General features: G+C 45.4%; 1 protein-coding gene across 3 annotated transcripts in view; it reads left to right on the forward strand.

Moving 5' to 3' along the window:
- Positions 1–863: 863 nt before the first annotated feature.
- Positions 864–16278, forward strand: part of Helz (helicase with zinc finger) — a 165830-nt gene continuing 150415 nt past the window's right edge. For 2 of the 3 annotated variants that reach the window (XM_039085638.2, XM_039085642.2), the window contains exon 1: positions 870–1015. The gene's annotated coding sequence lies outside the window, so the exon portion shown is untranslated. Of the gene's footprint in view, positions 1016–16278 lie in introns of all 3 variants that reach the window. The other variant, XM_063268757.1, reaches the window with a different exon arrangement.

Consider the following 16278-nt stretch of genomic DNA (forward strand, 5'->3'; position numbering starts at 1 on the left):
ACACACACACACACACACACACACACACACACACAGAATGCCACAAACATGCTCTACTCACCCACCCCCCAGTAAATAAATGGATGGGAAACAGAAACTATTAAGCCAATCATCACAGCAATTAATCCACACAAAGATCTCCAATGGGGCTATAGAGATGGCTCAGAGGTTAAGAGCACTGACTGCTCTTCCAGAGATCCTGAGTTCAAATCCCACTACCACATGGTAGCTCACAACCATCTGTAATGGGATCTGATGCCCTCTTCTGGTGTGTCTGAAGACAGCTACAGTGTACTTATATATAATAAATAAATAAATAAATAAACCTTAAAAAAAAAGAAGATCATCAATGCCTGCGAAATTTAGTGTCCAAGAGACAAAGCATTAACAAGTTACTTCCAGTTTCAAAACAGATCCCAGTAAGATGCTCTTACATTTTTATTTCTCTTTCTTTTCATCATGCTGGGAATTGAATCTGGGGCCTCAGGCATGCTGGGCCAGCATCCTAACACCAAGTTGGCAGCCCTTACCATTTAATTTTACAGAGAGAAAAACAGCAACTTTGCAGCAGGAAAATAAAAAGCCGGCAGACACCGTCGTGACCATGATCGAAGTTCCCACGGGACAAATTGACAGAGGCTGCCTTCTACTAGGATGCCTGGAGATTGGCTTTGTGTTCCTTAGGGAGGGCCCCGGTTCCCAACGCCCAGACCCCATCTAATCAGGGCAGAAGTATCTGCTGTTCCTAACGGGAACAAAAGACACTTCTCCAAAATCTCAAGGCTGGGAATGGGAGGAAACGAAACGCTTTTAGATAGTGGAGGGGAAAAAACACAGGAGTTGGGCCTGGGGTATAACCGAGGGAGAGCCCTCGAGGGAGAGCCCTCACCTAGCGTTCACAAGCCTGGAGTCTGATCCTCAGAACCACAAAGAGGGCATCTCGGCGGTCGACCAATCACAACGAAGGATACTGACGCTAAGGCAGCAACTGGCAAGATCTGAAACCCACCTATGAGTGAGTGAACTGGAATGAACAGGATTTATTTCCTGATTTTACGTCTTCATTGTAATAAGGGGTTTGGGGGCCTGTGGTGGTAGAGGCAGGTGGATTTCCGTGAGTTCCAGGCCAACTTGGAAATACGTGGTAAATTCCAGGCTGGACAAGGGATACATAGTTGAGACCCTGTCTTTAAAAAAAAAAAAAAATTAGAGTCCTTAGAATTCCTTGCCTTTGCCAGGCATGGTAGCTCATCGGTTATCCCAGCCATTCAGGAGGATGAAATTGATGGTAAGAGTAGCCTGTTGTACCCAGAGAGTTCCAGACCAATGCAGGTCGCACAGTGAGACCGTCTTGATAAACAAAGAAATTTAAAAAAAAAAAAAAACAACATTCCTACTTCATTTCTATTCTCTCTACCAAACCTTCATATTGCTTTTGCATGGGTTAGGTAAATTTTATTTATATTTAAAATGATTTTATAATTTCTATATCTTAGAATGTATGTCTGGCTGCAGAAATGTTCTCTCTCCCTCTTTAATTAGCTGCATGCATTTCATAAATAATACTATAATTGCTCGATCTTTCTTTTTCCTTTTCTTTCTTTCTTTTTTATTTTATTTTTGAGATAAGCTCTAATGTATCCCCAGCAGCCTCAGACTTGGCTATGTAAGTGAATTTATCCTCTTGCCTCCGGTTTTCAGCACTTGGTGTCCTAAGCATTGGCCACCTCACCTAGTTACACCTGCTTTTATGAGGGGGACTGGAACCAAGGCTTTAGCTCCAGACACTGGCTCCTCCTGCCCCCACACTACCTTTTGTAACAACTCTTTGTTCTAGGGCAATTTATTTATTGCTGCAAACCTGTGGGCTGAATTCTATCTGAAAAACAAGAGGGAAGTGAATGGATATTGAGGTGTGCAATAAATTTGGGTTGTAATGCCAGTTAAATTAGGGTAATCTGTGTGTATGGTCTGTCTGTCTGCAGGTATCTGTAGGCTGGAAGCCATGGTCTGTCTGTCTGCAGGTATCTGTAGGCTGGAAACGATGGTCTGTCTGTCTGCAGGTATCTGTAGGCTGGAAGCCATGGTCTGTCTGTCTGCAGGTATCTGTAGGCTGGAAACGATGGTCTGTCTGTCTGCAGGTATCTGTAGGCTGGAAGCCATGGTCTGTCTGTCTGTCTGCAGGTATCTGTAGGCTGGAAACGATGGTCTGTCTGTCTGCAGGTATCTGTAGGCTGGAAGCCAGATGTCATTGCCAGGTGTCTTCTACAATCAATTTCTACCATTTTGTTTTGTTTTGAATTTAAAACATTTGTTTCTTTTTTTTTCTTTCTTTCTTTTTTTTTTTTTTTTTTTTTTTTATGGGGTTGCAGTTCCGTGCAACCTAGAGGTCTGGAAGCAATTTGAGGGAATTGGTTCTCTTCTTCCTCCAGGGAATTGTCAGCTCTGGCCCAGGTATCCTTATCCACTGAGTAATCTTGATGGTCTGCCTTCCTGTTACTTCTATTTTATTTCTGTGTTTTGCCTACATGTATGGTTGTGCACCATGTATGTGTCCGGTGCCTGTGGAAATTAGAAGAGGGTGTCAGATCTTCTGGGGGTACTAGAGCTGCAGGCGGCTGTGAGCTGTCATGTAGATGATACGAAGGGAAATTTCTTGCTTGGTTTTTCCAGACAGGGTTTTCTGTGTAGTCCTGACCGTCCTGGAATTCTTTCTCTGTAGACCGGGCTGGCCTCAAACTCACAGAGATCCATTTCCTTCTTGGGATCAAAGATGTTCGCTACCACTCCCAGGCTTCTAGGTCTTAATTTCTGAGACTGTCTCTGAGCCTGGAGTTTGCTCTCTGGTTTGAGTGACTGACGAGTAACCTGGGGTTGCTTGACTCTACCTCCGAACACCCAGAGGTTACAGGCACCTACAGGTTACTACTTCCAGGTTATCTCCTGGGTGCTAGGCATCAAGATCAAGTCTCCAGGCTTGCACATCGGGCCATCTCCGGAGCCCTTTCCTTGGGACAATCTCAGTTGTGACTTTAGTGGCAGTCAGTATTGGGACCGGTAATAGTATAAAGGATGTTAGATCTGGGACTGGAGAGTCTGGGAGACACGAGATGTGTTCAGAGAGGAGGAGGAAATGGGGCTCTGGAAAGTAGGAATGAAAGATAAGAATCCTGGGCTGGAGAGATGGCTCAGTGGTTAAGAGCACTGTCTGTTCTTCCAGAGGTCCTGAGTTCAATTCCCAGCAACCACATGGTGGTTCATAACCATCTGTAATGAGATCTGGTGCCCTCTTCCGGCCTGCAGGCATACATGCAGGCAGAATGCTGTATACATAATAAATAAATAAATTAATTATTTTTAAAAAAGATAAGAATCCTGGGTAAACCAGGTGTGGTGATACAGACCTCTAACTCCAGTACTCAGGATCAAGGGTGGAAGGGCAGCCTGAGGTACCTAGTAAGAACCTGCCTCAAGGGGCTGGAGAGATGGCTCAGCGGTTAAGAGCACCCGACTGCTCTTCCAGAGGTCCTGAGTTCAATTCCCAGCAACCACATGGTGGCTCACAACCATCTGTAAAGAGATCCCATTCCCTCTTCCGGTGTATCTGAAGACAACTACAGTGTACTTATAGATAATAAATGAATAAATAAAAAAGAAAGAACCTGTCTCAAAATAACACCGTTGATATTAATAATAACAATAGTTCATACTCACCAACAAATATCCATTAACAAATATCAATCAATTAACATTAGTATAATTTTATTTATCATTGCCAATAATAAAACAATATGTAAGAACGGAGTTTCTTTTCTCCCCAAGTTCTTGAAACTCTTGAGGCATAAGGTTAAGGAGAGTAAAGAAGAAGTCAATGAGGAAGAGAAGTTTTATTGCTGTTGCTATGACAAAAATACTCCCAACAAAAGGAAGGGTTTATTTACCTTGAAATCCCAGGCTCCATCCAGCCCATCACTGAACGGAAGCCGAGGCGGGAGGAATTTCAGTAGCTGACCACCACCGCGCATCCACAGCGGAGCAGAGAAAAAAATGAATGTGCGCATGCTCAGTGCTCAGCTTGCTGCTCGCTCCACTATCCAGGACCCCAAACCAGGCACTGGTGCTGCCCACTGTCCGGCTGGGCCTTCTCACATCTATTTTTTTTCTTTTTTCTTTTTTTTTTTTTTTTTGCAGAGCTGGGGACCGAACCCAGGGCCTCGCGCTTGCTACGCAAGCACTCTACCACTGAGCTAAATCCCCAACCCCTCTTCTCACATCTATTAATCCCCCCCACACACGCCCACAGCCCAACCTCATCTTGACAGCTTCTCATTCTAGGCTGTGTGGAGTCTAACCATCCCAGGGGCCAAGTGTCCCGGGGACAGATCAGAAAAGCCAAGAGAGGCAGGAAGGCTTAAACGCACTGGTTCACTCTGTGCTGGTCCTGATCCCTGCTGGAGCCTCTTCCTCATCTCTAAGAGTTCTAGCAAGGGCAGCTTTATTTGGTAAAGGGAAATACTCCAATACCATCCACTCCTCATTGTTGTTTGAACAACACTCTCCAGCGTTCAAATAAAGCCTTCATATAGCTCAATTAGGCTCGTGAACACACTTCAAGGGCCGGGAGGGACAAAAAGGCTGGACTGAAAAGAGAACCAATTGTGGGCAGGGAGGAATGTTAATAACTACTGATAAATCAGCTGGTGGTTCTGGTCTGTCGTCTGAGACACTAGGACTCACTATTATGTGATGGTCTATTGTTACGGTGCAGAGGAGGTCTGGAGACTGCTGTGCAAACTGGTCACAAGGCTTTTGTGTCGGTAATTTAGTTTGCCCTTGTTTTCGTTCTTCTTTTTTTCTTTGGCTGGGAGATGACTCCTTGGGCAAAGCACTTGCCCTGCAAGTGTGAGGGGACCTGGGTTCAGATCTCCAGTGCCCGAGTATAGAGTTGAACAAGGCTGTCATCTGAGATCCCACTGCTCAGGGAACTCCTGGGGCTTTCTGGTCAGCTACTTTAGTACACTTGGGGTTAGGGGAGAAACCTTGTTGCCAAAAATAATTGGAGAGCAGTAGAGGAAGGCCCTGGGTATCAGCCTGTGGCCTCCACATACCCTCATATGCATGTGTCCTACATGAACACACCCACAAACAGGTTCGTACCCCACCCACCCACTCCCACATGAACTGTGTATTTTAGGCTTTTTTAAATATCCTACTAGGACTGGAGAGATGGCTCAGTGGTTAAGAGCACTGACTGCTCTTCCAGAGGTCCTGAGTTCCGTTCCCAGCACCACATGGTGGCTCACAACCATCTGCAATGGGATCCGATGCCCTCTTCTGGTGTGTGGGAAGAAAGCAACAGTGTGCTCACATACATAAAATAAATAAATAAATCTTTGATTCATGAATGTCTCTGTACCAGCTGTGTGCCTAATGCCAGAACCCTGGGAACTGACGTTATAAATAGTTGTAGGTGCTGGGGATTGAACCCAGGTCCTCTGGAAGAGTAGCCAGTGCTTTGACTGCCAAGTCATCTCTCCAGCCCATAAATAAATCTTAAAAAAAAAAAAAGAAAATTCCTACTTTGCCAGGTCAGTCTACATGGTGAGCTCCAGGACATCCTGGACTACAGAGAGAGTCCCCATCTCAAAAATAAATATAAATAAATATATAAATAGGGGGAAAAACCTGCCTTGCAGGGCTAGAGAGATGGCTCATTGGTTAAGAGCACTTGTTGCTTTTGGAGAGGACCTGGGTTTGTTTGGTTCCCAGGACCGACACTATTCACAACTGTCCTTCATACCAACTCTCCAGACACTTTCTCCTGACCTTGAAGGTACCAGGCATGTGTGTGTGTGTGTGTGTGTGTGTGTGTGTGTGTGTGTGTCTGTGTGTCTGTGTGTCTCTGTGTTTGTGTGTGTGTATGTATGTATGTATATCCTAAACAACAACAAAAACAAAAAGACAAAACCAAGCAACCTTTCATCAAGTAAACCCTTACCTCCCTTTTTTGAAGAGACCCTTCAGGATATTTACCATTGGTCAAGCATAAAGGGCAAAGACTCGCTTGAAGGCTCTGAGGCCGGTTCACTGAGGACGTTATTTGTAGCTTTGAATGGTTCCTGAGGTAACCTGGCAGAGCTGGAGGTCCTCTCTTTAGATGTAAACATTTCTAAGGGAGGCTGGAAAGATTGCCTCTTGCTTTGTTTACAGAAATCTGTCCCCACCCCACTCATGAGGACTCACTGCTGTAGACGTCTGTGCCAATTTCAAAATCCCAAACTGGTAGGCTTTTGCAGATTTTGCAAAATAGTTTGCAAATCGAAATGTGAACGCTTTTGAATAGTTAAGTTTAAAAGGTTCCGTGGTCAAGTGCCTGTAGTCACTCCCGGGAAATGACCACTCTGAGTACCCCAGACTGTCCTTTACAGACAGAACAGAGGGGAAACCCAGATATTAACCAAAAGAGTAAAAAGCAATGTGAAGGTCACAGTCAGGGCGTCTCTGCATCAAAACCAGACGTCGGGATAAACCACACAGTCTGTTAAAACACACTGAAGGCAACACAGTTCTGCTTCACAACAGATGAGAGGGAGTCTTGACAAGTGATTGTTTATAAGTGTAGAACCCATCACACACTCTCACTCACACACACACACACACACACACACATACAGGCACACACACACATACACACACATACACACACATACACACACATACACACACATACACACATAACACACATACACATACACACATACACATACATATACACACATACACACATATACACACATATACACACATACACACATACATATACACACATACACATACACACACACACACACACACACACACACACACACACACCGTACTTCATCATTTTCTTCAGCTTAGACGAGACCTGTAATATCAGCTATGGCAAGCCATGGCTCTTGACACATGCCCATAATCGCAGCACTCAGAAGGCTGAGGCAGGGGGTTGGGGATTTAACTCAGTGTTAGAGCACTTGCCTAGCAAGCGCAAGGCCCTGGGTTCAGTCCCCAGCTCCGAAAAAAAGAAAAGAAAAAAAAAAGAAGGCTGAGGCAGGAGGATGGCAACCAATCTGATACCAGCCTAGGGACATAGTGAATTTTAGGACATCCTGGGCTAGAGTGAGGGGTTTAAATCTCGGTCCGTGCCCAGACAGAAAACACCAAGCCAACATGGTTCCACGTGGAGAGGTTTAATGAGAGAAAAAGAGTAGAGGAGAGGAAAGACTGGTCATGGGCATATGGGGCGGGGGGGGGGGGGAGAAGGGGGCAAGAGCAGCAAAGAGCAAAGAGCAAGAGGGGGAGGAGGGGGCAAGCAGCCCCTTATATAGCGTCAGGTACAGCTGGCTGTTGCTAGGCAACTGTGGGGCGAAGCATATCTGGCTGTTCCCAGGTAGCTGTGGGGGCTGGAGCTTAGACAGAATACCAACACTTAGAGAGGACCTGGGTTCAGTTCCTAGCACCCACATATCTTACAACCATCTATAACTCCAATCCTGGGGGATCTGATGTAATTTTCTGGCCTTCTCTGACAATGAGGCATGTACCTGGTACTTACATGTACGTACACATAAAAAAAAAAAATAAAAGTAAATAAGGACAGGCAGATAGTGAGATAGGTAAATGGGTAATGGCATGTGCTCACGTGCGTGCGTGCGCGTGTACACACACACACACACACACACACACACACACACACACACACGATGTTGGTTGTATTCTTGAATTTTTTTTTCAAACAGGCTCCCACCATGTAACCCTGCTTGCTTTGAACTTGCTACCAGACTGGCCTGGAACTCACAAAGATCTGTTAGCATCTGCCTTCTGAGAGCTGGGGTTAAAGGTATGGGTTACCACCACACCTGACCGCTGTTTATGTTGTTGTTTTTAAAGACTTTGAATGCCACAACAATTGAGGGAAAGGCTGTTTTATTATTCCTGCCTCACAGGGAGGAAACTACAGCTGAAAAGCGGAGGACTGACCTTGGGGAGTGTCGCTCAGTTCTGCAGGGGACAGCACAAAGCAGTCTATGCTTCTGTTTCTGATGCCAAGGTCTCAGGCCCAGGTCTGGAAACCTGCTTCAGACTTGTTCTGGGAGGTATGGATGGCGCCTTGGAGTCAGCTGTGTCCTATCTGACAGTTCTGCGGCCTCTATTTCCTTCCTGTGCTGCTGATTCAAGACCCCAGGAAGCCTGGCTTCCTGTCAGGGACAGCTAGAGGGCAGGCTGCAGAGATGCAAACTCAGCAGAACAGGGCTGCGAGAGCAAAAGCCTGCAGAGGGTCAGAGGCAGCTGTGTGCACATACGCGCCACACATGGGAAATGCACACATTAACTGCAACACACCCACACACCAAGCACACATACACACGTATACAGTGAGCATGCTCAACATAGGCGTGCAATACTTGATAAACAAGTACACAGATGTACACACACACACACACACACACACACACACACACACACACACAAACATACACCTGAGTCAGAGAGAGAAGGTCTTTGGTAAGACCTTGAATGCAATAAAAACTTGAATGCAAGAAACAGGAACCATAGGAAGATTTAGGTACAGCAGAAATTCTGTAAATTCTTGCTTCTCCTTAGCAAGACTTCTGCCTCAGTGGGCAAAGAGAAAAATCCTTTTTTTTTCTTAAATGTATCTTCTGAGTTTAAAAAAATTAAATTGAGATAAAGGTTGCAACTTTTATTATTTGTTTGTTTGTTTGTTTTTATTTGGTTTGAGCCCAGGCTGATCTCAAACTCCCCATCATCCTGTCTTCGGAAGTGCCAGAATGCTCCAGGCACGTGCTACCAGCCTGACTCAGAATTAGGAATTTCACTTAACCAACTAGGTAATCTCTCACAAGGATGGGAGTTGAACTTGGCTATTTTTAGGCTGGGCATTGTGGCACATGCCATTGACTAGGGAAGCAGAGGCAGGCCAGCTAGTGAGTTCAAGGCCAGCCTGGTCTACATGGTAAGTTCCAGGCCAGTCCATGTTACAAATAAAGACTCTGTGTTGAACTAAGAACACTTAGCTATTGTTAATGCTGCTGCTTGCAGTGTTTAGGGCACGTCCACAGTCAGCAGGTTACAACCATCATCCCTATCTAATTCTAAAACACTTTATCACCCAAGGGAAGATCCCACTCATCAGGACTGCCTCCTCCCTGCCCCAGGCCATGATACCACAGTGACTTCTTATGATGACAGCCCCTCCTGACTGCTCTGGGGCTGGCTCTGGTCACCTACAAGCTTACTGTTTCTTTCTCTCCAGCCAGACTGAGGGGCTTTCCTGGTGAGAAGCAGTAGAGACCCAACCTCGCTCACAGAGTTCACTGCAGTAGGCAGGTACCTCATGTTGCAGATCCTTGTCCCCACCAGTGATCTGTTAGGGGAGCAGTAAATCAGCCAGGAGCCTCCCTTCCGTACCTTTCTGAACACATAAAGATAACCTGTGTCAAAGCATGAGCTTGGTAATGACTCTGTATGTTCACAGATGGGGAGACCATGTGACTCTGCCCGCACTGAGTCCAGCCTTTTTCTTTCTTTTTATTTTTTTTTAAGATTTATTTATTTATTATATGTAAGTACACTAAGGCTGTCTTCAGACACACCAGAAGAGGGCATCAGATCTTATAACAGATGGTTGTGAGCCACCATGTGGTTGCTGGGATTTGAACTCAGGACCTCTGGAAGAGCAGTCAGCGCTCCTAACCACTGAGCCATCTCTCCAGCCCAAGTCCAGCCTTTTAACACCCTCTTTTCTGTTTTCAACGTTTTTCTTTTCTTTTCTTTTTTTCTTTTTTTTTTTTTTTTGACAAGGTTTCTCTGTGTAGCCCTGGATGTCCTAGAACTCACTTTGTACACCAGGCTGGCCTCAAACTCAGAGATCCACCTGCCTTTACCTCCCAGTTCTGGCATTAAAGGAGTGCACTACCATGCCCAGCTCAACCTTTTTTTCTTGTGAAATCCAATCCTCTTAGTAAAAAGTGTGGGGACCACAGCTCACACTGTTTTATTACAAAGTAGAGAGCCACGCTACAAAACTTCAAGAGCAACAACAGCATCGCCGGATGGGAGGTGGCACAAGCCAATACTCTCAGACCCTGGAGGCTAAGATAGGAGGATCTCAAGTTTGAAACCAGCCTGGACTATCTAGAAAGATCTTGTCACAAAAAAAAAAAAATCCCCTAAAACAAAAAGTCAGAATAAACAAAACAAGACACCCTAAAACAAGAGCCTAGTGTCAGAAACAAACACTTGCTAGCAATGAAGAATTCTTATCCATCCCCCGACTTATCCCTGGAGGCAGGCAGGGGGTGGGGGGGGTGGGGGTGGGGGTGGGGTGGGGTGGGGTTGGATTTTTGCATCATTGTCTTTTTGCTAAACATGTGCCAGCTGATGTTGTAATTGGGTTTTATTTGCATCCTGAACTTTCCCTAAAAGGACTTGCTGTCTGGATTCCAGGGTTGTATTTGCCTTGACTGTTTGGGAAAGTCTTTCGTGTTTGCCGAACGTGAGCCAGTCTCTCATGCCTTCATACTGCTATACGGCATTCTGATATGTTTTTGGCCATTTACACAGCCTACGATACACAGTCTTGATGCCTTCAGCTTTGCACCTGCGCTCAAGCCCGAGGACCTGAGTTCGATCCCTGGACACATCGGGTAGAAGGAGAGACCCACCTTCTACAAATAATACTGCTGTGGACATTTGTAAATACCATTTTTAAAAATTAAAAAAAAAGATTTGTATGTGTGTGTGTGTGTGTGTGTGTGTGTGTGTGTGTGTGTGTACATGCTCCGTTGTGTGTGTGTAAAAGTCAGAGCACAGTTTCCGGGAGTTGGTTCTTATTCTGTCACGTGGGTCCTGGGGATAGAACCCAGGTCCTAAGGCTTGGCAGCAGTTGATCTAGTAGCTGGCTCCTGTAAATACCTTTTCTCTTTCTAAAATAAATAAATAAATAAATAAATGAATAAATAAAATCTCTCTCTCTGCATGTGTGTGTGTGTGTGTGTGTGTGAGAGAGAGAGAGAGAGAGAGAGAGAGAGAGAACTTGGATGCAACAGTTCTTTCCTTCTACCATGTGATTTCTTGGGAAGAAAAGAATTTCAGGTCCACGTGGTGGTAAGTGCCTTTACTCAGCGAGCCACCTTGATGGCGATTTTCTCCTTTTTCTCTGTTGGTGCTGGGGGCGGGGGACCACACTCAGAGCCTCACCCACTCTGTGTGAGGAGGGTCCACCAGTGAGGAGCAGATCCAGGCTTGCACATGTCTTGTGACAACACAGGGCTGTGTCTTTCCTCTCTAAGTTCCTGCTCACCTTTAGAAGACGTTGGCCAATAGTTTGCTAAAGGACCTTCACCCACCTCAACTCTCACCCGTGAGATCTGAAAGATTCCTCGGTTTACATCCCCAGTACTACTCTGTATGGGACTGACAGTCCCAGGCAGGAACGAAGATATTCTGGCAATGCAAGTTCCCTCCCCTCCCTTTGGCTATCAGATTAGTTAAACAATGGCCCTCTAGGCGTTAGGATCTCTTGCTGGGAGAAGAAGGCACCTGCTGCCAGCCAGAGGGAAACTTGCCTCCCACAAAGATTTCAAAATTTCTGACATCATCAGGCCACCTGCAGGAGGTGGGTCCACACCTTGACTAGGACTGCTTGGTCATGCGTGCCTTTTGTCCTCTATTGAAACCCAACCGTCATGTTGAGACTCTGCAGAAGGATTGGGGGTCGGCGGGCTTCTTTCGGTGTTCCTCTTCCCACACTGAGCACATCTCCTCTCTCTGCTACTTTCCACTGTCTAGGGTGGGAGGTCTGGTTGTTAGGGCTATGACCGAAACACCTCCAGGTACAGCTAGACACGAGCCAGTCTTTTACATTGTAGACCGTGTGTGTGTGTGTGTGTGTGTGTGTGTGTGTGTGTGTGTGTGTGTGTGTGTGTGTTTTGTCTTGTGGGTTATTTGTTTTTGTTTTTTGAGAAGGGGTCTTTTGTGTAGACTTGGGATGTCCCGGAGCCTGCTCTTTAGACCAGGCTGGCCTCGAACTCACGGAGATCTACTTGCCTTTTCCTCCCTCCCAAGTACTGGGATTAAAGGCATGCACTGCCGCCGCCGCCACCACCTGGCTCAGTGGGAACAGTGTCTACCCTTTGGGAACCAGGACAACTAAGGATTTTACCTGGCATTTCTTTCTACCACTTACATTTGCAACAGCTTAGGTGCCAGACGTAGTGCACTGATTCATCTTTTCTAGAATGCCCCGGTCACTGGGCTAACATCCTCCTGAGGGGCTGTGGAGATGGCTCAGTGGCTAAGAAGGAACAATGCTGCAGGCATGGTGTCATATACACCTTTACTCCCAGCACTCAGAGAGCAAGGCAGGTGAATGAATCTCTGAGTTCGAGGCCAGCCTGGCCTACCTAGAGAGTTGCAGGCCAGTCAGGGTTACATAGTGAGGTTCCCTCCTCTCCTCTCTCTTGCACATATGTGTACACTCGGAGGCAGGGGATGGGAAAGTCAGAGAGGGAGAGGGAGACAAAAGCAAGTATTGCTCTTTGAAAGGATCCAAGTTTTGTTCCCAACATGCACACCAGGACCACATAACTGCCTGTAATTCCAGCCTGGGTGCCTCTATTGGGCATGCACACACAGCACACACTTATACAAACATATATAGGGGCTGGAGAGATGGCTCAGTGGTTAAGAACACCCGACTGTTCTTCCAGAGGTCATGAGTTCAATTCCCAGCAACCACATGGTGGCTCACAACCATCTGTAAAGAGATCCGATGCCCTCTTCTGGTGTATCTGAAGACAGCTAGAGTGTACTTATATATAATAAATAAAATAAATCTTTAAAAAAAAAACATATATACACACACATAAATAAAAATAAACATTGAAAAAAGCTCCGTGGAAAAGCGTATGCGTTTGTGTTGTAAGTGTGCATGTATGCACGTGTGTATGTGTGGGGATTAGTGCACTGTGTGTGCACATACAGATGCCAGGGGAGTACATCAAGTGTCTTTCTCTATCACTCTCCACCTTATTTGTTGACACAGGGTCTCTCACGGAACCTGAAACTCACTATTTAGCTAGGCAGGCTCCAAGGGCCTGCCTGTCTCTGTCCCTAAGTGCTAAGGCTATAGGCATGAGTGTCCATGCCTAGTTTTTGTGTGACTGCGAGACATATTCAATTCCTCTTGCTTCCCTACCAAGCAAAGCACTCTTACTTCCCTCTGAGCCCATTCCCCAGCCCCAGAACATTCATTAGTAGCTAGGCTCTAGGAATCACTAAGGTCGAAGGTACAAGAAATACTTATTTTCTAGCACATTGCTTTCACTTTAAAATGTATTTCAGTCATACCTAACCCTACTCTTCTTGGGGTGGTGGTGCTTTAAGACAGGGTTTCTCTCGGTAGCTTTGGCTGTCCTGAAACTTACTATGTAGACCCACTGGCCTAGAACTCGGAGATCCATCTGCCTCTGCCTCCTGAGTGCTGGGATTAAAGGCATAAGCCACCATTGCCTGGCAAAATTTTAACTCTGAACTCATTACCTAATCAAAAAATTGAGAATAAGATTTGGTATGTAGCTAGGTGGTAGAGGATTTTGCCTTGCACGTGTGTGGCACTGGGTTTGGTGCCAGCATTGAAAACAAACAAACAAACAAAAAACAACAAACAAACCAAACCAAATTCTAATGAAGTTACATCTCAACTTTAGGATGCCATATTCATTTATGATTGGCTCTGGTCCTGGGGATGCAACCCAGGGCTTTGTACATGCCAGACAATTATTCTACTGCTGATCTACAGCACTGATCTACCTTGGTGTAATATTTACGTTTTAAATGATTTATTTATTATTTTTATCTTATTCCTATGGATATTTTGCTGGCATGTATGTAAGTGTGTCACACTTACAAATGCCTGGTGTTCACTGAGGGCCGACAGAAGAGGGGGTCAGATGCCCTGCAACTGGAGGTAAAAGCAGTTGTTAGTTGCCGTATGGTGGCTTGGAATTGAAACCGGTTCTCTGGAAAAGCAGTAGGTACTACAATTACTAAGCCGTTTCTCCAGCTGTCCTCCATTTTTTTTAAAAGATTTATTTATTTATTATATATAAGTACACTGTAGCTGTGTTCAGACACGCCAGAAGAAGGCGTCGGATCCCATTACAGATGGCTGTGAGCCACCATGTGGTTGCTGGGATTTGAACTCAGGACCTCTGGAAGAGCAGTCAGTGCTCTTAACCACTGAGCCATCTCTCCAGCCCAAAATGTGTAGCCCAGGCTGGCCTCGAATTCGTGATCCTCCTGCCTCTGCCTCCTTCAGCAAATCCTACTGGCATGTGCCACCACAACCAGCCCCCATTTTCATTAACTTTGTATTTTTTTAAAATTTGTGTTACTTAAAATTATGCACAATTTTTGAACACATAATGTCCTAAGACATAACACATGGTTTTTTGTTCATTTTGTTTTGCTTTTTTTTTTTTTTTTTTGTCAACTTGACAGAGGTGAGAGTTATATGATAAGAGAAACGTTCATTGAGAAAATACCTTTATCACAATCACATTGCCTGTGGGACAATTTCTTTTTCTTTACTTTTTTTTTTTTTTTTTTTTTTTTTTTGTGGCAGGGATAGGATTTCACTATGTAGCCCTGGCAGTTCCTGGAACTTACTATGCAGAGCAGGTTAGCCTCAAACTCACAGACATCAGCCTGCCTCTGCCTACCCAATGTTGGGTTTAAGGTACGTGGTACCATGCCTGGCTTGTAGGGCTTTTTCGAGATTAATGGTTAATGTGGGAAGACGCAGTGCATGCTGGGAAGTGCCATTTCTGGGCAGGTGGTCCCGGATTGTATAAGCAAGCAGGGTGAGCAAGCCATAAAGATCAAGCCTGTAAGCAGCATTCCTCCCTGGCCTCTCCTTTAGTTCCTCCCCTGCTGGAGTTCTGGCCTTACTTTCTCTCAGTTGACTCAAGATGTGCACAAGTTAAAGAAACCCTTGCCTTCCCAAGTCGCTTTTGGTCACAGTGTTTTATCACAGCACCAGAGAGCAAACTAGGACCCAGTTAGATTTACCCTTTTAAAATCCTTATTTTCTGGCTGAGTTGCATCACTGTCTGAGAATGTACTCTCTTTGAATCACAGGAAAGCTGTTGGGACTTGTTCTATCTGTAGCATTTCAAAGGCATTCCGTGTGTACTTGTGAGGAACTCGTGAGTGAGCTGCAGTGGGGGTGCCCTGTCCTATATATGTCCAGTTGGCTCAAGCGTGCTTATCCATACGTGCACACTCCTTTCTTGCTAATTTTGTCCTAACAGTTAAGCATAAAGATCACTTCTACCCTAACTGCAGATTTTTCAGTATCTTCTCGCAGTTCCATCCTCTTTTCCTTGGTGTATTTGAGGTAATCTATGTAAGTTCCTGGAAACTTGGAATTGTTCCGTGTTAGTTAGTCGGGTATTTCATCGTCTTTATGGTTTCGCATTCTTTTTTTTGGGGGGGGCAGGGTCTCCTGTATCCCAGGCTGGTCTTGAACTCCTGACTCCCCTGCCTTTACCTACCAAGTGCTGGTAACCACCACATCTATTTGTGAGGTATTGATGATGGAACTCGGTGTGAATCCTCTAAAAGCACACAACTGAGCCCTGAGGCCACATCCCAGCCCCTAGGCTGTTGTATCCCCCCTCCCCACTTAAGATAGGGTCTCCTTATATAGTCCTGGCTGTCCTGGAATTCACTATATAGATCATTCTGGCCTTCAACTCAGGAATCTAACTGCCTCTGCCTCTAGAGTGTTGGGATTAAAGGTGCATTCAATCATGCTGGTTGCTTTTCTTTGCGTGTGTGTGTGTGTGTGTGTGTGTGTGTGTGTGTGTGTGTGTGTGTGTGTTTGAAACAGGGTCTCTGTGAAGCCTTGGCTGGCCTGGAACTCTCTCTGTAGACTAGTCTGTCTTGGAATTTATAGAGATCCGCCTGCCTCAGCTACCCGAGTGTTGGGATGTGAGCCGCCAGTGCCTGGCTAACCTGTTATTTTTAAAGCTAATTTCCCCCCATTATTTAGAGAATACTTTCCTAGTTTCTGCAGTCAAACCCACACAAATAAGACTTTACCTATTTAATATAGTGTTATTCCTGTACGAACGAGGACAATTAAATCTTACCCATGTGGCTACTCATTTTTGCACAACACCAACTCAACAGGGCAGGATTTTCCCCTGT

Source organism: Rattus norvegicus, chromosome 10 (assembly GCF_036323735.1).
Source record: "Rattus norvegicus strain BN/NHsdMcwi chromosome 10, GRCr8, whole genome shotgun sequence".
Taxonomy (NCBI): Eukaryota; Metazoa; Chordata; class Mammalia; order Rodentia; family Muridae; genus Rattus; species Rattus norvegicus.